General features: G+C 45.4%; 1 protein-coding gene and 63 non-coding genes across 67 annotated transcripts in view; all 64 read left to right on the top strand.

The window, feature by feature from the left end:
• The window catches only part of itpr3 (inositol 1,4,5-trisphosphate receptor, type 3), a 161,468-nt gene that overhangs the window by 82,495 nt on the left and 62,032 nt on the right, over positions 1-16,941 (top strand). The gene's annotated exons all lie outside the window — the stretch shown is intronic.
• trnak-uuu (transfer RNA lysine (anticodon UUU)) lies at positions 156-228 on the top strand. The gene has a single exon. It is a non-coding gene; the product is annotated as a tRNA-Lys (tRNA).
• On the top strand, positions 518-590 carry trnak-uuu (transfer RNA lysine (anticodon UUU)). The gene has a single exon. It is a non-coding gene; the product is annotated as a tRNA-Lys (tRNA).
• trnak-uuu (transfer RNA lysine (anticodon UUU)) lies at positions 764-836 on the top strand. The gene has a single exon. It is a non-coding gene; the product is annotated as a tRNA-Lys (tRNA).
• On the top strand, positions 1,010-1,082 carry trnak-uuu (transfer RNA lysine (anticodon UUU)). The gene has a single exon. It is a non-coding gene; the product is annotated as a tRNA-Lys (tRNA).
• Positions 1,256-1,328, top strand: trnak-uuu (transfer RNA lysine (anticodon UUU)). The gene has a single exon. It is a non-coding gene; the product is annotated as a tRNA-Lys (tRNA).
• Positions 1,492-1,564, top strand: trnak-uuu (transfer RNA lysine (anticodon UUU)). The gene has a single exon. It is a non-coding gene; the product is annotated as a tRNA-Lys (tRNA).
• On the top strand, positions 1,738-1,810 carry trnak-uuu (transfer RNA lysine (anticodon UUU)). Its single transcript has one exon. It is a non-coding gene; the product is annotated as a tRNA-Lys (tRNA).
• Positions 2,100-2,172, top strand: trnak-uuu (transfer RNA lysine (anticodon UUU)). The gene has a single exon. It is a non-coding gene; the product is annotated as a tRNA-Lys (tRNA).
• trnak-uuu (transfer RNA lysine (anticodon UUU)) lies at positions 2,346-2,418 on the top strand. The gene has a single exon. It is a non-coding gene; the product is annotated as a tRNA-Lys (tRNA).
• On the top strand, positions 2,592-2,664 carry trnak-uuu (transfer RNA lysine (anticodon UUU)). The gene has a single exon. It is a non-coding gene; the product is annotated as a tRNA-Lys (tRNA).
• trnak-uuu (transfer RNA lysine (anticodon UUU)) lies at positions 2,838-2,910 on the top strand. Its single transcript has one exon. It is a non-coding gene; the product is annotated as a tRNA-Lys (tRNA).
• trnak-uuu (transfer RNA lysine (anticodon UUU)) lies at positions 3,084-3,156 on the top strand. The gene has a single exon. It is a non-coding gene; the product is annotated as a tRNA-Lys (tRNA).
• Positions 3,330-3,402, top strand: trnak-uuu (transfer RNA lysine (anticodon UUU)). The gene has a single exon. It is a non-coding gene; the product is annotated as a tRNA-Lys (tRNA).
• Positions 3,576-3,648, top strand: trnak-uuu (transfer RNA lysine (anticodon UUU)). Its single transcript has one exon. It is a non-coding gene; the product is annotated as a tRNA-Lys (tRNA).
• trnak-uuu (transfer RNA lysine (anticodon UUU)) lies at positions 3,822-3,894 on the top strand. Its single transcript has one exon. It is a non-coding gene; the product is annotated as a tRNA-Lys (tRNA).
• trnak-uuu (transfer RNA lysine (anticodon UUU)) lies at positions 4,058-4,130 on the top strand. Its single transcript has one exon. It is a non-coding gene; the product is annotated as a tRNA-Lys (tRNA).
• trnak-uuu (transfer RNA lysine (anticodon UUU)) lies at positions 4,304-4,376 on the top strand. The gene has a single exon. It is a non-coding gene; the product is annotated as a tRNA-Lys (tRNA).
• trnak-uuu (transfer RNA lysine (anticodon UUU)) lies at positions 4,540-4,612 on the top strand. The gene has a single exon. It is a non-coding gene; the product is annotated as a tRNA-Lys (tRNA).
• Positions 4,786-4,858, top strand: trnak-uuu (transfer RNA lysine (anticodon UUU)). Its single transcript has one exon. It is a non-coding gene; the product is annotated as a tRNA-Lys (tRNA).
• On the top strand, positions 5,148-5,220 carry trnak-uuu (transfer RNA lysine (anticodon UUU)). The gene has a single exon. It is a non-coding gene; the product is annotated as a tRNA-Lys (tRNA).
• Positions 5,510-5,582, top strand: trnak-uuu (transfer RNA lysine (anticodon UUU)). Its single transcript has one exon. It is a non-coding gene; the product is annotated as a tRNA-Lys (tRNA).
• trnak-uuu (transfer RNA lysine (anticodon UUU)) lies at positions 5,756-5,828 on the top strand. The gene has a single exon. It is a non-coding gene; the product is annotated as a tRNA-Lys (tRNA).
• Positions 6,002-6,074, top strand: trnak-uuu (transfer RNA lysine (anticodon UUU)). The gene has a single exon. It is a non-coding gene; the product is annotated as a tRNA-Lys (tRNA).
• trnak-uuu (transfer RNA lysine (anticodon UUU)) lies at positions 6,248-6,320 on the top strand. The gene has a single exon. It is a non-coding gene; the product is annotated as a tRNA-Lys (tRNA).
• Positions 6,484-6,556, top strand: trnak-uuu (transfer RNA lysine (anticodon UUU)). The gene has a single exon. It is a non-coding gene; the product is annotated as a tRNA-Lys (tRNA).
• Positions 6,730-6,802, top strand: trnak-uuu (transfer RNA lysine (anticodon UUU)). The gene has a single exon. It is a non-coding gene; the product is annotated as a tRNA-Lys (tRNA).
• Positions 7,092-7,164, top strand: trnak-uuu (transfer RNA lysine (anticodon UUU)). Its single transcript has one exon. It is a non-coding gene; the product is annotated as a tRNA-Lys (tRNA).
• Positions 7,454-7,526, top strand: trnak-uuu (transfer RNA lysine (anticodon UUU)). Its single transcript has one exon. It is a non-coding gene; the product is annotated as a tRNA-Lys (tRNA).
• Positions 7,700-7,772, top strand: trnak-uuu (transfer RNA lysine (anticodon UUU)). Its single transcript has one exon. It is a non-coding gene; the product is annotated as a tRNA-Lys (tRNA).
• On the top strand, positions 7,946-8,018 carry trnak-uuu (transfer RNA lysine (anticodon UUU)). Its single transcript has one exon. It is a non-coding gene; the product is annotated as a tRNA-Lys (tRNA).
• trnak-uuu (transfer RNA lysine (anticodon UUU)) lies at positions 8,192-8,264 on the top strand. The gene has a single exon. It is a non-coding gene; the product is annotated as a tRNA-Lys (tRNA).
• On the top strand, positions 8,554-8,626 carry trnak-uuu (transfer RNA lysine (anticodon UUU)). The gene has a single exon. It is a non-coding gene; the product is annotated as a tRNA-Lys (tRNA).
• On the top strand, positions 8,916-8,988 carry trnak-uuu (transfer RNA lysine (anticodon UUU)). The gene has a single exon. It is a non-coding gene; the product is annotated as a tRNA-Lys (tRNA).
• trnak-uuu (transfer RNA lysine (anticodon UUU)) lies at positions 9,162-9,234 on the top strand. Its single transcript has one exon. It is a non-coding gene; the product is annotated as a tRNA-Lys (tRNA).
• trnak-uuu (transfer RNA lysine (anticodon UUU)) lies at positions 9,408-9,480 on the top strand. Its single transcript has one exon. It is a non-coding gene; the product is annotated as a tRNA-Lys (tRNA).
• Positions 9,654-9,726, top strand: trnak-uuu (transfer RNA lysine (anticodon UUU)). Its single transcript has one exon. It is a non-coding gene; the product is annotated as a tRNA-Lys (tRNA).
• trnak-uuu (transfer RNA lysine (anticodon UUU)) lies at positions 9,900-9,972 on the top strand. The gene has a single exon. It is a non-coding gene; the product is annotated as a tRNA-Lys (tRNA).
• trnak-uuu (transfer RNA lysine (anticodon UUU)) lies at positions 10,146-10,218 on the top strand. Its single transcript has one exon. It is a non-coding gene; the product is annotated as a tRNA-Lys (tRNA).
• Positions 10,392-10,464, top strand: trnak-uuu (transfer RNA lysine (anticodon UUU)). Its single transcript has one exon. It is a non-coding gene; the product is annotated as a tRNA-Lys (tRNA).
• trnak-uuu (transfer RNA lysine (anticodon UUU)) lies at positions 10,638-10,710 on the top strand. Its single transcript has one exon. It is a non-coding gene; the product is annotated as a tRNA-Lys (tRNA).
• Positions 10,884-10,956, top strand: trnak-uuu (transfer RNA lysine (anticodon UUU)). The gene has a single exon. It is a non-coding gene; the product is annotated as a tRNA-Lys (tRNA).
• trnak-uuu (transfer RNA lysine (anticodon UUU)) lies at positions 11,120-11,192 on the top strand. The gene has a single exon. It is a non-coding gene; the product is annotated as a tRNA-Lys (tRNA).
• Positions 11,356-11,428, top strand: trnak-uuu (transfer RNA lysine (anticodon UUU)). Its single transcript has one exon. It is a non-coding gene; the product is annotated as a tRNA-Lys (tRNA).
• On the top strand, positions 11,602-11,674 carry trnak-uuu (transfer RNA lysine (anticodon UUU)). Its single transcript has one exon. It is a non-coding gene; the product is annotated as a tRNA-Lys (tRNA).
• On the top strand, positions 11,848-11,920 carry trnak-uuu (transfer RNA lysine (anticodon UUU)). The gene has a single exon. It is a non-coding gene; the product is annotated as a tRNA-Lys (tRNA).
• On the top strand, positions 12,094-12,166 carry trnak-uuu (transfer RNA lysine (anticodon UUU)). Its single transcript has one exon. It is a non-coding gene; the product is annotated as a tRNA-Lys (tRNA).
• On the top strand, positions 12,456-12,528 carry trnak-uuu (transfer RNA lysine (anticodon UUU)). The gene has a single exon. It is a non-coding gene; the product is annotated as a tRNA-Lys (tRNA).
• On the top strand, positions 12,818-12,890 carry trnak-uuu (transfer RNA lysine (anticodon UUU)). Its single transcript has one exon. It is a non-coding gene; the product is annotated as a tRNA-Lys (tRNA).
• trnak-uuu (transfer RNA lysine (anticodon UUU)) lies at positions 13,064-13,136 on the top strand. The gene has a single exon. It is a non-coding gene; the product is annotated as a tRNA-Lys (tRNA).
• Positions 13,310-13,382, top strand: trnak-uuu (transfer RNA lysine (anticodon UUU)). The gene has a single exon. It is a non-coding gene; the product is annotated as a tRNA-Lys (tRNA).
• trnak-uuu (transfer RNA lysine (anticodon UUU)) lies at positions 13,556-13,628 on the top strand. Its single transcript has one exon. It is a non-coding gene; the product is annotated as a tRNA-Lys (tRNA).
• On the top strand, positions 13,802-13,874 carry trnak-uuu (transfer RNA lysine (anticodon UUU)). The gene has a single exon. It is a non-coding gene; the product is annotated as a tRNA-Lys (tRNA).
• On the top strand, positions 14,048-14,120 carry trnak-uuu (transfer RNA lysine (anticodon UUU)). Its single transcript has one exon. It is a non-coding gene; the product is annotated as a tRNA-Lys (tRNA).
• Positions 14,294-14,366, top strand: trnak-uuu (transfer RNA lysine (anticodon UUU)). Its single transcript has one exon. It is a non-coding gene; the product is annotated as a tRNA-Lys (tRNA).
• trnak-uuu (transfer RNA lysine (anticodon UUU)) lies at positions 14,540-14,612 on the top strand. The gene has a single exon. It is a non-coding gene; the product is annotated as a tRNA-Lys (tRNA).
• On the top strand, positions 14,902-14,974 carry trnak-uuu (transfer RNA lysine (anticodon UUU)). The gene has a single exon. It is a non-coding gene; the product is annotated as a tRNA-Lys (tRNA).
• On the top strand, positions 15,148-15,220 carry trnak-uuu (transfer RNA lysine (anticodon UUU)). Its single transcript has one exon. It is a non-coding gene; the product is annotated as a tRNA-Lys (tRNA).
• Positions 15,394-15,466, top strand: trnak-uuu (transfer RNA lysine (anticodon UUU)). Its single transcript has one exon. It is a non-coding gene; the product is annotated as a tRNA-Lys (tRNA).
• On the top strand, positions 15,640-15,712 carry trnak-uuu (transfer RNA lysine (anticodon UUU)). Its single transcript has one exon. It is a non-coding gene; the product is annotated as a tRNA-Lys (tRNA).
• trnak-uuu (transfer RNA lysine (anticodon UUU)) lies at positions 15,886-15,958 on the top strand. Its single transcript has one exon. It is a non-coding gene; the product is annotated as a tRNA-Lys (tRNA).
• trnak-uuu (transfer RNA lysine (anticodon UUU)) lies at positions 16,132-16,204 on the top strand. Its single transcript has one exon. It is a non-coding gene; the product is annotated as a tRNA-Lys (tRNA).
• trnak-uuu (transfer RNA lysine (anticodon UUU)) lies at positions 16,378-16,450 on the top strand. Its single transcript has one exon. It is a non-coding gene; the product is annotated as a tRNA-Lys (tRNA).
• trnak-uuu (transfer RNA lysine (anticodon UUU)) lies at positions 16,624-16,696 on the top strand. Its single transcript has one exon. It is a non-coding gene; the product is annotated as a tRNA-Lys (tRNA).

Raw genomic sequence — 16,941 nt, forward strand, 5'->3', positions numbered from 1 at the left:
TTCAGTCCTCTCAGATGTTCCTTTAACCAGTACCGTTTTCCAACATTACCTTCTAATCACGGTCAAACCTTAAACCCTGAATATTTTGTTGACAAACAAATTTGACTTGTTCCTCTGCGAGAATCACGTTTGCAATAATCCATTCAGTTTTCGAAGCCTGGATAGCTCAGTCGGTAGAGCATCAGACTTTTAATCTGAGGGTCCAGGGTTCAAGTCCCTGTTCAGGCTAGAAGTTTAGTGGAACTGTGACCTTCCTGTCAAGTTTCAACTATTGTTTGTCCTGAATCAGTTCCAAACCAAGCTTTTCCCTTCCCAAAGCTGTTTTGCATCTTTCTCTGAGCAGGGTTACAATTGCTTTTCTCATCAGTCCTCTCAGGTGTTCCTTTAACAAGTACCGTTTTCCAACATTACCTTCTAATCACGGTCAAACCTTAAAACCTGAATATTTTGTTGACGAACAAATTTGACTTGTTCCTCTGCGAGAATCACGTTTGCAATAATCCATTCAGTTTTTGAAGACTGGATAGCTCAGTTGCTAGACCATCAGACTTTTAATCTGAGGGTCCAGGGTTCAAGTCCCTGTTCAGGCTTGAAGTTTAGCGGAACTGTGAAGTTTAGCACAACTGTGACCTTCCCGTAAAGTTCATGACTCTTGAGCCAGTTCCAAACCAAGCTTTACCCTTCCGAAAGCTGTTATGCTTCTTCTTCTGAGCAGGGTTCCTCTGCCAGAATCACGTTTGCAACAATCCATTCAGTTTTCGAAGCCTGGATAGCTCAGTCGGTAGAGCATCAGACTTTTAATCTGAGGGTCCAGGGTTCAAGTCCCTGTTCAGGCTTGAAGTTTAGCGGAACTGTGAAGTTTAGCACAACTGTGACCTTCCCGTAAAGTTCCTGACTCTTGAGCCAGTTCCAAACCAAGCTTTACCCTTCCCAAAGCTTTTATGCTTCTTCCTCTGAGCAGGGTTCCTCTGCCAGAATCACGTTTGCAACAATCCATTCAGTTTTCGAAGCCTGGATAGCTCAGTCGGTAGAGCATCAGACTTTTAATCTGAGGGTCCAGGGTTCAAGTCCCTGTTCAGGCTTGAAGTTTAGCGGAACTGTGAAGTTTAGCACAACTGTGACCTTCCCGTAAAGTTCCTGACTCTTGAGCCAGTTCCAAACCAAGCTTTACCCTTCCGAAAGCTGTTATGCTTCTTCTTCTGAGCAGGGTTCCTCTGCCAGAATCACGTTTGCAACAATCCATTCAGTTTTCGAAGCCTGGATAGCTCAGTCGGTAGAGCATCAGACTTTTAATCTGAGGGTCCAGGGTTCAAGTCCCTGTTCAGGCTTGAAGTTTAGTGGAACTCTGACCTTCCTGTCAAGTTTTAACTATTGTTTGTCCTGAATCAGTTCCAAACCAAGCTTTACCCTTCCGAAAGCTGTTATGCTTCTTCTTCTGAGCAGGGTTCCTCTGCCAGAATCACGTTTGCAACAATCCATTCAGTTTTCGAAGCCTGGATAGCTCAGTCGGTAGAGCATCAGACTTTTAATCTGAGGGTCCAGGGTTCAAGTCCCTGTTCAGGCTTGAAGTTTAGCGGAACAGTGAAGTTTTGCACAACTGTGACCTTGCCGTAAAGTTCCTGACTCTTGAGCCAGTTCCAAACCAAGCTTTACCCTTCCGAAAGCTGTTATGCTTCTTCCTCTGAGCAGGGTTCCTCCGCCAGAATCACGTCTGCAACAATCCATTCAGTTTTCGAAGCCTGGATAGCTCAGTCGGTAGAGCATCAGACTTTTAATCTGAGGGTCCAGGGTTCAAGTCCCTGTTCAGGCTTGAAGTTTAGTGGAACTCTGACCTTCCTGTCAAGTTTCAACTATTGTTTGTCCTGAATAAGTTCCAAACCAAGCTTTACCCTTCCCAAAGCTGTTTTGCTTCTTCCTCTGAGCAGGGTTACAAATGCTTTTCTCTTCAGTCCTCTCAGATGTTCCTTTAACCAGTACCGTTTTCCAACATTACCTTCTAATCACGGTCAAACCTTAAACCCTGAATATTTTGTTGACAAACAAATTTGACTTGTTCCTCTGCGAGAATCACGTTTGCAATAATCCATTCAGTTTTCGAAGCCTGGATAGCTCAGTCGGTAGAGCATCAGACTTTTAATCTGAGGGTCCAGGGTTCAAGTCCCTGTTCAGGCTTGAAGTTTAGCGGAACTGTGAAGTTTAGCACAACTGTGACCTTCCCGTAAAGTTCCTGACTCTTGAGCCAGTTCCAAACCAAGCTTTACCCTTCCCAAAGCTTTTATGCTTCTTCCTCTGAGCAGGGTTCCTCTGCCAGAATCACGTTTGCAACAATCCATTCAGTTTTCGAAGCCTGGATAGCTCAGTCGGTAGAGCATCAGACTTTTAATCTGAGGGTCCAGGGTTCAAGTCCCTGTTCAGGCTTGAAGTTTAGCGGAACTGTGAAGTTGAGCACAACTGTGACCTTCCCGTAAAGTTCCTGACTCTTGAGCCAGTTCCAAACCAAGCTTTACCCTTCCGAAAGCTGTTATGCTTCTTCTTCTGAGCAGGGTTCCTCTGCCAGAATCACGTTTGCAACAATCCATTCAGTTTTCGAAGCCTGGATAGCTCAGTCGGTAGAGCATCAGACTTTTAATCTGAGGGTCCAGGGTTCAAGTCCCTGTTCAGGCTTGAAGTTTAGCGGAACTGTGAAGTTTAGCACAACTGTGACCTTCCCGTAAAGTTCCTGACTCTTGAGCCAGTTCCAAACCAAGCTTTACCCTTCCCAAAGCTTTTATGCTTCTTCCTCTGAGCAGGGTTCCTCTGCCAGAATCACGTTTGCAACAATCCATTCAGTTTTCGAAGCCTGGATAGCTCAGTCGGTAGAGCATCAGACTTTTAATCTGAGGGTCCAGGGTTCAAGTCCCTGTTCAGGCTTGAAGTTTAGCGGAACTGTGAAGTTGAGCACAACTGTGACCTTCCCGTAAAGTTCCTGACTCTTGAGCCAGTTCCAAACCAAGCTTTACCCTTCCGAAAGCTGTTATGCTTCTTCTTCTGAGCAGGGTTCCTCTGCCAGAATCACGTTTGCAACAATCCATTCAGTTTTCGAAGCCTGGATAGCTCAGTCGGTAGAGCATCAGACTTTTAATCTGAGGGTCCAGGGTTCAAGTCCCTGTTCAGGCTTGAAGTTTAGCGGAACTGTGAAGTTTAGCACAACTGTGACCTTCCCGTAAAGTTCATGACTCTTGAGCCAGTTCCAAACCAAGCTTTACCCTTCCGAAAGCTGTTATGCTTCTTCTTCTGAGCAGGGTTCCTCTGCCAGAATCACGTTTGCAACAATCCATTCAGTTTTCGAAGCCTGGATAGCTCAGTCGGTAGAGCATCAGACTTTTAATCTGAGGGTCCAGGGTTCAAGTCCCTGTTCAGGCTTGAAGTTTAGCGGAACTGTGAAGTTTAGCACAACTGTGACCTTCCCGTAAAGTTCATGACTCTTGAGCCAGTTCCAAACCAAGCTTTACCCTTCCGAAAGCTGTTATGCTTCTTCTTCTGAGCAGGGTTCCTCTGCCAGAATCACGTTTGCAACAATCCATTCAGTTTTCGAAGCCTGGATAGCTCAGTCGGTAGAGCATCAGACTTTTAATCTGAGGGTCCAGGGTTCAAGTCCCTGTTCAGGCTTGAAGTTTAGCGGAACTGTGAAGTTTAGCACAACTGTGACCTTCCCGTAAAGTTCCTGACTCTTGAGCCAGTTCCAAACCAAGCTTTACCCTTCCCAAAGCTTTTATGCTTCTTCCTCTGAGCAGGGTTCCTCTGCCAGAATCACGTTTGCAACAATCCATTCAGTTTTCGAAGCCTGGATAGCTCAGTCGGTAGAGCATCAGACTTTTAATCTGAGGGTCCAGGGTTCAAGTCCCTGTTCAGGCTTGAAGTTTAGTGGAACTCTGACCTTCCTGTCAAGTTTTAACTATTGTTTGTCCTGAATCAGTTCCAAACCAAGCTTTACCCTTCCGAAAGCTGTTATGCTTCTTCTTCTGAGCAGGGTTCCTCTGCCAGAATCACGTTTGCAACAATCCATTCAGTTTTCGAAGCCTGGATAGCTCAGTCGGTAGAGCATCAGACTTTTAATCTGAGGGTCCAGGGTTCAAGTCCCTGTTCAGGCTTGAAGTTTAGCGGAACAGTGAAGTTTTGCACAACTGTGACCTTGCCGTAAAGTTCCTGACTCTTGAGCCAGTTCCAAACCAAGCTTTACCCTTCCGAAAGCTGTTATGCTTCTTCCTCTGAGCAGGGTTCCTCCGCCAGAATCACGTCTGCAACAATCCATTCAGTTTTCGAAGCCTGGATAGCTCAGTCGGTAGAGCATCAGACTTTTAATCTGAGGGTCCAGGGTTCAAGTCCCTGTTCAGGCTTGAAGTTTAGTGGAACTCTGACCTTCCTGTCAAGTTTTAACTATTGTTTGTCCTGAATCAGTTCCAAACCAAGCTTTACCCTTCCGAAAGCTGTTATGCTTCTTCTTCTGAGCAGGGTTCCTCTGCCAGAATCACGTTTGCAACAATCCATTCAGTTTTCGAAGCCTGGATAGCTCAGTCGGTAGAGCATCAGACTTTTAATCTGAGGGTCCAGGGTTCAAGTCCCTGTTCAGGCTTGAAGTTTAGCGGAACAGTGAAGTTTTGCACAACTGTGACCTTGCCGTAAAGTTCCTGACTCTTGAGCCAGTTCCAAACCAAGCTTTACCCTTCCGAAAGCTGTTATGCTTCTTCCTCTGAGCAGGGTTCCTCCGCCAGAATCACGTCTGCAACAATCCATTCAGTTTTCGAAGCCTGGATAGCTCAGTCGGTAGAGCATCAGACTTTTAATCTGAGGGTCCAGGGTTCAAGTCCCTGTTCAGGCTTGAAGTTTAGTGGAACTCTGACCTTCCTGTCAAGTTTCAACTATTGTTTGTCCTGAATAAGTTCCAAACCAAGCTTTACCCTTCCCAAAGCTGTTTTGCTTCTTCCTCTGAGCAGGGTTACAAATGCTTTTCTCTTCAGTCCTCTCAGATGTTCCTTTAACCAGTACCGTTTTCCAACATTACCTTCTAATCACGGTCAAACCTTAAACCCTGAATATTTTGTTGACAAACAAATTTGACTTGTTCCTCTGCGAGAATCACGTTTGCAATAATCCATTCAGTTTTCGAAGCCTGGATAGCTCAGTCGGTAGAGCATCAGACTTTTAATCTGAGGGTCCAGGGTTCAAGTCCCTGTTCAGGCTAGAAGTTTAGTGGAACTGTGACCTTCCTGTCAAGTTTCAACTATTGTTTGTCCTGAATCAGTTCCAAACCAAGCTTTTCCCTTCCCAAAGCTGTTTTGCATCTTTCTCTGAGCAGGGTTACAATTGCTTTTCTCATCAGTCCTCTCAGGTGTTCCTTTAACAAGTACCGTTTTCCAACATTACCTTCTAATCACGGTCAAACCTTAAAACCTGAATATTTTGTTGACGAACAAATTTGACTTGTTCCTCTGCGAGAATCACGTTTGCAATAATCCATTCAGTTTTTGAAGACTGGATAGCTCAGTTGCTAGACCATCAGACTTTTAATCTGAGGGTCCAGGGTTCAAGTCCCTGTTCAGGCTTGAAGTTTAGCGGAACTGTGAAGTTTAGCACAACTGTGACCTTCCCGTAAAGTTCATGACTCTTGAGCCAGTTCCAAACCAAGCTTTACCCTTCCGAAAGCTGTTATGCTTCTTCTTCTGAGCAGGGTTCCTCTGCCAGAATCACGTTTGCAACAATCCATTCAGTTTTCGAAGCCTGGATAGCTCAGTCGGTAGAGCATCAGACTTTTAATCTGAGGGTCCAGGGTTCAAGTCCCTGTTCAGGCTTGAAGTTTAGCGGAACTGTGAAGTTTAGCACAACTGTGACCTTCCCGTAAAGTTCCTGACTCTTGAGCCAGTTCCAAACCAAGCTTTACCCTTCCCAAAGCTTTTATGCTTCTTCCTCTGAGCAGGGTTCCTCTGCCAGAATCACGTTTGCAACAATCCATTCAGTTTTCGAAGCCTGGATAGCTCAGTCGGTAGAGCATCAGACTTTTAATCTGAGGGTCCAGGGTTCAAGTCCCTGTTCAGGCTTGAAGTTTAGCGGAACTGTGAAGTTTAGCACAACTGTGACCTTCCCGTAAAGTTCCTGACTCTTGAGCCAGTTCCAAACCAAGCTTTACCCTTCCGAAAGCTGTTATGCTTCTTCTTCTGAGCAGGGTTCCTCTGCCAGAATCACGTTTGCAACAATCCATTCAGTTTTCGAAGCCTGGATAGCTCAGTCGGTAGAGCATCAGACTTTTAATCTGAGGGTCCAGGGTTCAAGTCCCTGTTCAGGCTTGAAGTTTAGTGGAACTCTGACCTTCCTGTCAAGTTTTAACTATTGTTTGTCCTGAATCAGTTCCAAACCAAGCTTTACCCTTCCGAAAGCTGTTATGCTTCTTCTTCTGAGCAGGGTTCCTCTGCCAGAATCACGTTTGCAACAATCCATTCAGTTTTCGAAGCCTGGATAGCTCAGTCGGTAGAGCATCAGACTTTTAATCTGAGGGTCCAGGGTTCAAGTCCCTGTTCAGGCTTGAAGTTTAGCGGAACAGTGAAGTTTTGCACAACTGTGACCTTGCCGTAAAGTTCCTGACTCTTGAGCCAGTTCCAAACCAAGCTTTACCCTTCCGAAAGCTGTTATGCTTCTTCCTCTGAGCAGGGTTCCTCCGCCAGAATCACGTCTGCAACAATCCATTCAGTTTTCGAAGCCTGGATAGCTCAGTCGGTAGAGCATCAGACTTTTAATCTGAGGGTCCAGGGTTCAAGTCCCTGTTCAGGCTTGAAGTTTAGTGGAACTCTGACCTTCCTGTCAAGTTTCAACTATTGTTTGTCCTGAATAAGTTCCAAACCAAGCTTTACCCTTCCCAAAGCTGTTTTGCTTCTTCCTCTGAGCAGGGTTACAAATGCTTTTCTCTTCAGTCCTCTCAGATGTTCCTTTAACCAGTACCGTTTTCCAACATTACCTTCTAATCACGGTCAAACCTTAAACCCTGAATATTTTGTTGACAAACAAATTTGACTTGTTCCTCTGCGAGAATCACGTTTGCAATAATCCATTCAGTTTTCGAAGCCTGGATAGCTCAGTCGGTAGAGCATCAGACTTTTAATCTGAGGGTCCAGGGTTCAAGTCCCTGTTCAGGCTAGAAGTTTAGTGGAACTGTGACCTTCCTGTCAAGTTTCAACTATTGTTTGTCCTGAATCAGTTCCAAACCAAGCTTTTCCCTTCCCAAAGCTGTTTTGCATCTTTCTCTGAGCAGGGTTACAATTGCTTTTCTCATCAGTCCTCTCAGGTGTTCCTTTAACAAGTACCGTTTTCCAACATTACCTTCTAATCACGGTCAAACCTTAAAACCTGAATATTTTGTTGACGAACAAATTTGACTTGTTCCTCTGCGAGAATCACGTTTGCAATAATCCATTCAGTTTTTGAAGACTGGATAGCTCAGTTGCTAGACCATCAGACTTTTAATCTGAGGGTCCAGGGTTCAAGTCCCTGTTCAGGCTTGAAGTTTAGCGGAACTGTGAAGTTTAGCACAACTGTGACCTTCCCGTAAAGTTCATGACTCTTGAGCCAGTTCCAAACCAAGCTTTACCCTTCCGAAAGCTGTTATGCTTCTTCTTCTGAGCAGGGTTCCTCTGCCAGAATCACGTTTGCAACAATCCATTCAGTTTTCGAAGCCTGGATAGCTCAGTCGGTAGAGCATCAGACTTTTAATCTGAGGGTCCAGGGTTCAAGTCCCTGTTCAGGCTTGAAGTTTAGCGGAACTGTGAAGTTTAGCACAACTGTGACCTTCCCGTAAAGTTCCTGACTCTTGAGCCAGTTCCAAACCAAGCTTTACCCTTCCCAAAGCTTTTATGCTTCTTCCTCTGAGCAGGGTTCCTCTGCCAGAATCACGTTTGCAACAATCCATTCAGTTTTCGAAGCCTGGATAGCTCAGTCGGTAGAGCATCAGACTTTTAATCTGAGGGTCCAGGGTTCAAGTCCCTGTTCAGGCTTGAAGTTTAGCGGAACTGTGAAGTTTAGCACAACTGTGACCTTCCCGTAAAGTTCCTGACTCTTGAGCCAGTTCCAAACCAAGCTTTACCCTTCCGAAAGCTGTTATGCTTCTTCTTCTGAGCAGGGTTCCTCTGCCAGAATCACGTTTGCAACAATCCATTCAGTTTTCGAAGCCTGGATAGCTCAGTCGGTAGAGCATCAGACTTTTAATCTGAGGGTCCAGGGTTCAAGTCCCTGTTCAGGCTTGAAGTTTAGTGGAACTCTGACCTTCCTGTCAAGTTTCAACTATTGTTTGTCCTGAATAAGTTCCAAACCAAGCTTTACCCTTCCCAAAGCTGTTTTGCTTCTTCCTCTGAGCAGGGTTACAAATGCTTTTCTCTTCAGTCCTCTCAGATGTTCCTTTAACCAGTACCGTTTTCCAACATTACCTTCTAATCACGGTCAAACCTTAAACCCTGAATATTTTGTTGACAAACAAATTTGACTTGTTCCTCTGCGAGAATCACGTTTGCAATAATCCATTCAGTTTTCGAAGCCTGGATAGCTCAGTCGGTAGAGCATCAGACTTTTAATCTGAGGGTCCAGGGTTCAAGTCCCTGTTCAGGCTAGAAGTTTAGTGGAACTGTGACCTTCCTGTCAAGTTTCAACTATTGTTTGTCCTGAATCAGTTCCAAACCAAGCTTTTCCCTTCCCAAAGCTGTTTTGCATCTTTCTCTGAGCAGGGTTACAATTGCTTTTCTCATCAGTCCTCTCAGGTGTTCCTTTAACAAGTACCGTTTTCCAACATTACCTTCTAATCACGGTCAAACCTTAAAACCTGAATATTTTGTTGACGAACAAATTTGACTTGTTCCTCTGCGAGAATCACGTTTGCAATAATCCATTCAGTTTTTGAAGACTGGATAGCTCAGTTGCTAGACCATCAGACTTTTAATCTGAGGGTCCAGGGTTCAAGTCCCTGTTCAGGCTTGAAGTTTAGCGGAACTGTGAAGTTTAGCACAACTGTGACCTTCCCGTAAAGTTCATGACTCTTGAGCCAGTTCCAAACCAAGCTTTACCCTTCCGAAAGCTGTTATGCTTCTTCTTCTGAGCAGGGTTCCTCTGCCAGAATCACGTTTGCAACAATCCATTCAGTTTTCGAAGCCTGGATAGCTCAGTCGGTAGAGCATCAGACTTTTAATCTGAGGGTCCAGGGTTCAAGTCCCTGTTCAGGCTTGAAGTTTAGCGGAACTGTGAAGTTTAGCACAACTGTGACCTTCCCGTAAAGTTCCTGACTCTTGAGCCAGTTCCAAACCAAGCTTTACCCTTCCCAAAGCTTTTATGCTTCTTCCTCTGAGCAGGGTTCCTCTGCCAGAATCACGTTTGCAACAATCCATTCAGTTTTCGAAGCCTGGATAGCTCAGTCGGTAGAGCATCAGACTTTTAATCTGAGGGTCCAGGGTTCAAGTCCCTGTTCAGGCTTGAAGTTTAGCGGAACTGTGAAGTTTAGCACAACTGTGACCTTCCCGTAAAGTTCCTGACTCTTGAGCCAGTTCCAAACCAAGCTTTACCCTTCCGAAAGCTGTTATGCTTCTTCTTCTGAGCAGGGTTCCTCTGCCAGAATCACGTTTGCAACAATCCATTCAGTTTTCGAAGCCTGGATAGCTCAGTCGGTAGAGCATCAGACTTTTAATCTGAGGGTCCAGGGTTCAAGTCCCTGTTCAGGCTTGAAGTTTAGCGGAACTGTGAAGTTTAGCACAACTGTGACCTTCCCGGAAAGTTCCTGACTCTTGAGCCAGTTCCAAACCAAGCTTTACCCTTCCCAAAGCTTTTATGCTTCTTCCTCTGAGCAGGGTTCCTCTGCCAGAATCACGTTTGCAACAATCCATTCAGTTTTCGAAGCCTGGATAGCTCAGTCGGTAGAGCATCAGACTTTTAATCTGAGGGTCCAGGGTTCAAGTCCCTGTTCAGGCTTGAAGTTTAGCGGAACTGTGAAGTTGAGCACAACTGTGACCTTCCCGTAAAGTTCCTGACTCTTGAGCCAGTTCCAAACCAAGCTTTACCCTTCCGAAAGCTGTTATGCTTCTTCTTCTGAGCAGGGTTCCTCTGCCAGAATCACGTTTGCAACAATCCATTCAGTTTTCGAAGCCTGGATAGCTCAGTCGGTAGAGCATCAGACTTTTAATCTGAGGGTCCAGGGTTCAAGTCCCTGTTCAGGCTTGAAGTTTAGCGGAACTGTGAAGTTTAGCACAACTGTGACCTTCCCGTAAAGTTCATGACTCTTGAGCCAGTTCCAAACCAAGCTTTACCCTTCCGAAAGCTGTTATGCTTCTTCTTCTGAGCAGGGTTCCTCTGCCAGAATCACGTTTGCAACAATCCATTCAGTTTTCGAAGCCTGGATAGCTCAGTCGGTAGAGCATCAGACTTTTAATCTGAGGGTCCAGGGTTCAAGTCCCTGTTCAGGCTTGAAGTTTAGCGGAACTGTGAAGTTTAGCACAACTGTGACCTTCCCGTAAAGTTCATGACTCTTGAGCCAGTTCCAAACCAAGCTTTACCCTTCCGAAAGCTGTTATGCTTCTTCTTCTGAGCAGGGTTCCTCTGCCAGAATCACGTTTGCAACAATCCATTCAGTTTTCGAAGCCTGGATAGCTCAGTCGGTAGAGCATCAGACTTTTAATCTGAGGGTCCAGGGTTCAAGTCCCTGTTCAGGCTTGAAGTTTAGCGGAACTGTGAAGTTTAGCACAACTGTGACCTTCCCGTAAAGTTCCTGACTCTTGAGCCAGTTCCAAACCAAGCTTTACCCTTCCCAAAGCTTTTATGCTTCTTCCTCTGAGCAGGGTTCCTCTGCCAGAATCACGTTTGCAACAATCCATTCAGTTTTCGAAGCCTGGATAGCTCAGTCGGTAGAGCATCAGACTTTTAATCTGAGGGTCCAGGGTTCAAGTCCCTGTTCAGGCTAGAAGTTTAGTGGAACTGTGACCTTCCTGTCAAGTTTCAACTATTGTTTGTCCTGAATCGGTTCCAAACCAAGCTTTACCCTTCCGAAAGCTGTTATGCTTCTTCTTCTGAGCAGGGTTCCTCTGCCAGAATCACGTTTGCAACAATCCATTCAGTTTTCGAAGCCTGGATAGCTCAGTCGGTAGAGCATCAGACTTTTAATCTGAGGGTCCAGGGTTCAAGTCCCTGTTCAGGCTTGAAGTTTAGTGGAACTCTGACCTTCCTGTCAAGTTTTAACTATTGTTTGTCCTGAATCAGTTCCAAACCAAGCTTTACCCTTCCGAAAGCTGTTATGCTTCTTCTTCTGAGCAGGGTTCCTCTGCCAGAATCACGTTTGCAACAATCCATTCAGTTTTCAAAGCCTGGATAGCTCAGTTGGTAGAGCATCAGACTTTTAATCTGAGGGTCCAGGGTTCAAGTCCCTGTTCAGGCTTGAAGTTTAGCGGAACTGTGAAGTTTAGCACAACTGTGACCTTCCCGTAAAGTTCCTGACTCTTGAGCCAGTTCCAAACCAAGCTTTACCCTTCCGAAAGCTGTTATGATTCTTCTTCTGAGCAGGGTTCCTCTGCCAGAATCACGTTTGCAACAATCCATTCAGTTTTCGAAGCCTGGATAGCTCAGTCGGTAGAGCATCAGACTTTTAATCTGAGGGTCCAGGGTTCAAGTCCCTGTTCAGGCTAGAAGTTTAGCGGAACTGTGAAGTTTAGCACAACTGTGACCTTCCCGTAAAGTTCCTGACTCTTGAGCCAGTTCCAAACCAAGCTTTACCCTTCCCAAAGCTTTTATGCTTCTTCCTCTGAGCAGGGTTCCTCTGCCAGAATCACGTTTGCAACAATCCATTCAGTTTTCGAAGCCTGGATAGCTCAGTCGGTAGAGCATCAGACTTTTAATCTGAGGGTCCAGGGTTCAAGTCCCTGTTCAGGCTTGAAGTTTAGCGGAACTGTGAAGTTTAGCACAACTGTGACCTTCCCGTAAAGTTCCTGACTCTTGAGCCAGTTCCAAACCAAGCTTTACCCTTCCGAAAGCTGTTATGCTTCTTCTTCTGAGCAGGGTTCCTCTGCCAGAATCACGTTTGCAACAATCCATTCAGTTTTCGAAGCCTGGATAGCTCAGTCGGTAGAGCATCAGACTTTTAATCTGAGGGTCCAGGGTTCAAGTCCCTGTTCAGGCTTGAAGTTTAGTGGAACTCTGACCTTCCTGTCAAGTTTCAACTATTGTTTGTCCTGAATAAGTTCCAAACCAAGCTTTACCCTTCCCAAAGCTGTTTTGCTTCTTCCTCTGAGCAGGGTTACAAATGCTTTTCTCTTCAGTCCTCTCAGATGTTCCTTTAACCAGTACCGTTTTCCAACATTACCTTCTAATCACGGTCAAACCTTAAACCCTGAATATTTTGTTGACAAACAAATTTGACTTGTTCCTCTGCGAGAATCACGTTTGCAATAATCCATTCAGTTTTCGAAGCCTGGATAGCTCAGTCGGTAGAGCATCAGACTTTTAATCTGAGGGTCCAGGGTTCAAGTCCCTGTTCAGGCTAGAAGTTTAGTGGAACTGTGACCTTCCTGTCAAGTTTCAACTATTGTTTGTCCTGAATCAGTTCCAAACCAAGCTTTTCCCTTCCCAAAGCTGTTTTGCATCTTTCTCTGAGCAGGGTTACAATTGCTTTTCTCATCAGTCCTCTCAGGTGTTCCTTTAACAAGTACCGTTTTCCAACATTACCTTCTAATCACGGTCAAACCTTAAAACCTGAATATTTTGTTGACGAACAAATTTGACTTGTTCCTCTGCGAGAATCACGTTTGCAATAATCCATTCAGTTTTTGAAGACTGGATAGCTCAGTTGCTAGACCATCAGACTTTTAATCTGAGGGTCCAGGGTTCAAGTCCCTGTTCAGGCTTGAAGTTTAGCGGAACTGTGAAGTTTAGCACAACTGTGACCTTCCCGTAAAGTTCATGACTCTTGAGCCAGTTCCAAACCAAGCTTTACCCTTCCGAAAGCTGTTATGCTTCTTCTTCTGAGCAGGGTTCCTCTGCCAGAATCACGTTTGCAACAATCCATTCAGTTTTCGAAGCCTGGATAGCTCAGTCGGTAGAGCATCAGACTTTTAATCTGAGGGTCCAGGGTTCAAGTCCCTGTTCAGGCTTGAAGTTTAGCGGAACTGTGAAGTTTAGCACAACTGTGACCTTCCCGTAAAGTTCATGACTCTTGAGCCAGTTCCAAACCAAGCTTTACCCTTCCGAAAGCTGTTATGCTTCTTCTTCTGAGCAGGGTTCCTCTGCCAGAATCACGTTTGCAACAATCCATTCAGTTTTCGAAGCCTGGATAGCTCAGTCGGTAGAGCATCAGACTTTTAATCTGAGGGTCCAGGGTTCAAGTCCCTGTTCAGGCTTGAAGTTTAGCGGAACTGTGAAGTTTAGCACAACTGTGACCTTCCCGTAAAGTTCCTGACTCTTGAGCCAGTTCCAAACCAAGCTTTACCCTTCCCAAAGCTTTTATGCTTCTTCCTCTGAGCAGGGTTCCTCTGCCAGAATCACGTTTGCAACAATCCATTCAGTTTTCGAAGCCTGGATAGCTCAGTCGGTAGAGCATCAGACTTTTAATCTGAGGGTCCAGGGTTCAAGTCCCTGTTCAGGCTTGAAGTTTAGCGGAACTGTGAAGTTGAGCACAACTGTGACCTTCCCGTAAAGTTCCTGACTCTTGAGCCAGTTCCAAACCAAGCTTTACCCTTCCGAAAGCTGTTATGCTTCTTCTTCTGAGCAGGGTTCCTCTGCCAGAATCACGTTTGCAACAATCCATTCAGTTTTCGAAGCCTGGATAGCTCAGTCGGTAGAGCATCAGACTTTTAATCTGAGGGTCCAGGGTTCAAGTCCCTGTTCAGGCTTGAAGTTTAGCGGAACTGTGAAGTTTAGCACAACTGTGACCTTCCCGTAAAGTTCATGACTCTTGAGCCAGTTCCAAACCAAGCTTTACCCTTCCGAAAGCTGTTATGCTTCTTCTTCTGAGCAGGGTTCCTCTGCCAGAATCACGTTTGCAACAATCCATTCAGTTTTCGAAGCCTGGATAGCTCAGTCGGTAGAGCATCAGACTTTTAATCTGAGGGTCCAGGGTTCAAGTCCCTGTTCAGGCTTGAAGTTTAGCGGAACTGTGAAGTTTAGCACAACTGTGACCTTCCCGTAAAGTTCATGACTCTTGAGCCAGTTCCAAACCAAGCTTTACCCTTCCGAAAGCTGTTATGCTTCTTCTTCTGAGCAGGGTTCCTCTGCCAGAATCACGTTTGCAACAATCCATTCAGTTTTCGAAGCCTGGATAGCTCAGTCGGTAGAGCATCAGACTTTTAATCTGAGGGTCCAGGGTTCAAGTCCCTGTTCAGGCTTGAAGTTTAGCGGAACTGTGAAGTTTAGCACAACTGTGACCTTCCCGTAAAGTTCCTGACTCTTGAGCCAGTTCCAAACCAAGCTTTACCCTTCCCAAAGCTTTTATGCTTCTTCCTCTGAGCAGGGTTCCTCTGCCAGAATCACGTTTGCAACAATCCATTCAGTTTTCGAAGCCTGGATAGCTCAGTCGGTAGAGCATCAGACTTTTAATCTGAGGGTCCAGGGTTCAAGTCCCTGTTCAGGCTAGAAGTTTAGTGGAACTGTGACCTTCCTGTCAAGTTTCAACTATTGTTTGTCCTGAATCAGTTCCAAACCAAGCTTTTCCCTTCCCAAAGCTGTTTTGCATCTTTCTCTGAGCAGGGTTACAATTGCTTTTCTCATCAGTCCTCTCAGGTGTTCCTTTAACAAGTACCGTTTTCCAACATTACCTTCTAATCACGGTCAAACCTTAAAACCTGAATATTTTGTTGACGAACAAATTTGACTTGTTCCTCTGCGAGAATCACGTTTGCAATAATCCATTCAGTTTTTGAAGACTGGATAGCTCAGTTGCTAGACCATCAGACTTTTAATCTGAGGGTCCAGGGTTCAAGTCCCTGTTCAGGCTTGAAGTTTAGCGGAACTGTGAAGTTTAGCACAACTGTGACCTTCCCGTAAAGTTCATGACTCTTGAGCCAGTTCCAAACCAAGCTTTACCCTTCCGAAAGCTGTTATGCTTCTTCTTCTGAGCAGGGTTCCTCTGCCAGAATCACGTTTGCAACAATCCATTCAGTTTTCGAAGCCTGGATAGCTCAGTCGGTAGAGCATCAGACTTTTAATCTGAGGGTCCAGGGTTCAAGTCCCTGTTCAGGCTTGAAGTTTAGCGGAACTGTGAAGTTTAGCACAACTGTGACCTTCCCGTAAAGTTCATGACTCTTGAGCCAGTTCCAAACCAAGCTTTACCCTTCCGAAAGCTGTTATGCTTCTTCTTCTGAGCAGGGTTCCTCTGCCAGAATCACGTTTGCAACAATCCATTCAGTTTTCGAAGCCTGGATAGCTCAGTCGGTAGAGCATCAGACTTTTAATCTGAGGGTCCAGGGTTCAAGTCCCTGTTCAGGCTTGAAGTTTAGCGGAACTGTGAAGTTTAGCACAACTGTGACCTTCCCGTAAAGTTCCTGACTCTTGAGCCAGTTCCAAACCAAGCTTTACCCTTCCCAAAGCTTTTATGCTTCTTCCTCTGAGCAGGGTTCCTCTGCCAGAATCACGTTTGCAACAATCCATTCAGTTTTCGAAGCCTGGATAGCTCAGTCGGTAGAGCATCAGACTTTTAATCTGAGGGTCCAGGGTTCAAGTCCCTGTTCAGGCTTGAAGTTTAGCGGAACTGTGAAGTTGAGCACAACTGTGACCTTCCCGTAAAGTTCCTGACTCTTGAGCCAGTTCCAAACCAAGCTTTACCCTTCCGAAAGCTGTTATGCTTCTTCTTCTGAGCAGGGTTCCTCTGCCAGAATCACGTTTGCAACAATCCATTCAGTTTTCGAAGCCTGGATAGCTCAGTCGGTAGAGCATCAGACTTTTAATCTGAGGGTCCAGGGTTCAAGTCCCTGTTCAGGCTTGAAGTTTAGCGGAACTGTGAAGTTTAGCACAACTGTGACCTTCCCGTAAAGTTCATGACTCTTGAGCCAGTTCCAAACCAAGCTTTACCCTTCCGAAAGCTGTTATGCTTCTTCTTCTGAGCAGGGTTCCTCTGCCAGAATCACGTTTGCAACAATCCATTCAGTTTTCGAAGCCTGGATAGCTCAGTCGGTAGAGCATCAGACTTTTAATCTGAGGGTCCAGGGTTCAAGTCCCTGTTCAGGCTTGAAGTTTAGCGGAACTGTGAAGTTTAGCACAACTGTGACCTTCCCGTAAAGTTCATGACTCTTGAGCCAGTTCCAAACCAAGCTTTACCCTTCCGAAAGCTGTTATGCTTCTTCTTCTGAGCAGGGTTCCTCTGCCAGAATCACGTTTGCAACAATCCATTCAGTTTTCGAAGCCTGGATAGCTCAGTCGGTAGAGCATCAGACTTTTAATCTGAGGGTCCAGGGTTCAAGTCCCTGTTCAGGCTTGAAGTTTAGCGGAACTGTGAAGTTTAGCACAACTGTGACCTTCCCGTAAAGTTCCTGACTCTTGAGCCAGTTCCAAACCAAGCTTTACCCTTCCCAAAGCTTTTATGCTTCTTCCTCTGAGCAGGGTTCCTCTGCCAGAATCACGTTTGCAACAATCCATTCAGTTTTCGAAGCCTGGATAGCTCAGTCGGTAGAGCATCAGACTTTTAATCTGAGGGTCCAGGGTTCAAGTCCCTGTTCAGGCTAGAAGTTTAGTGGAACTGTGACCTTCCTGTCAAGTTTCAACTATTGTTTGTCCTGAATCAGTTCCAAACCAAGCTTTTCCCTTCCCAAAGCTGTTTTGCATCTTTCTCTGAGCAGGGTTACAATTGCTTTTCTCATCAGTCCTCTCAGGTGTTCCTTTAACAAGTACCGTTTTCCAACATTACCTTCTAATCACGGTCAAACCTTAAAACCTGAATATTTTGTTGACGAACAAATTTGACTTGTT

The sequence above is a fragment of the Pungitius pungitius genome, chromosome 1 (assembly GCF_949316345.1).
Source record: "Pungitius pungitius chromosome 1, fPunPun2.1, whole genome shotgun sequence".
In the NCBI taxonomy this organism is placed as follows: Eukaryota; Metazoa; Chordata; class Actinopteri; order Perciformes; family Gasterosteidae; genus Pungitius; species Pungitius pungitius.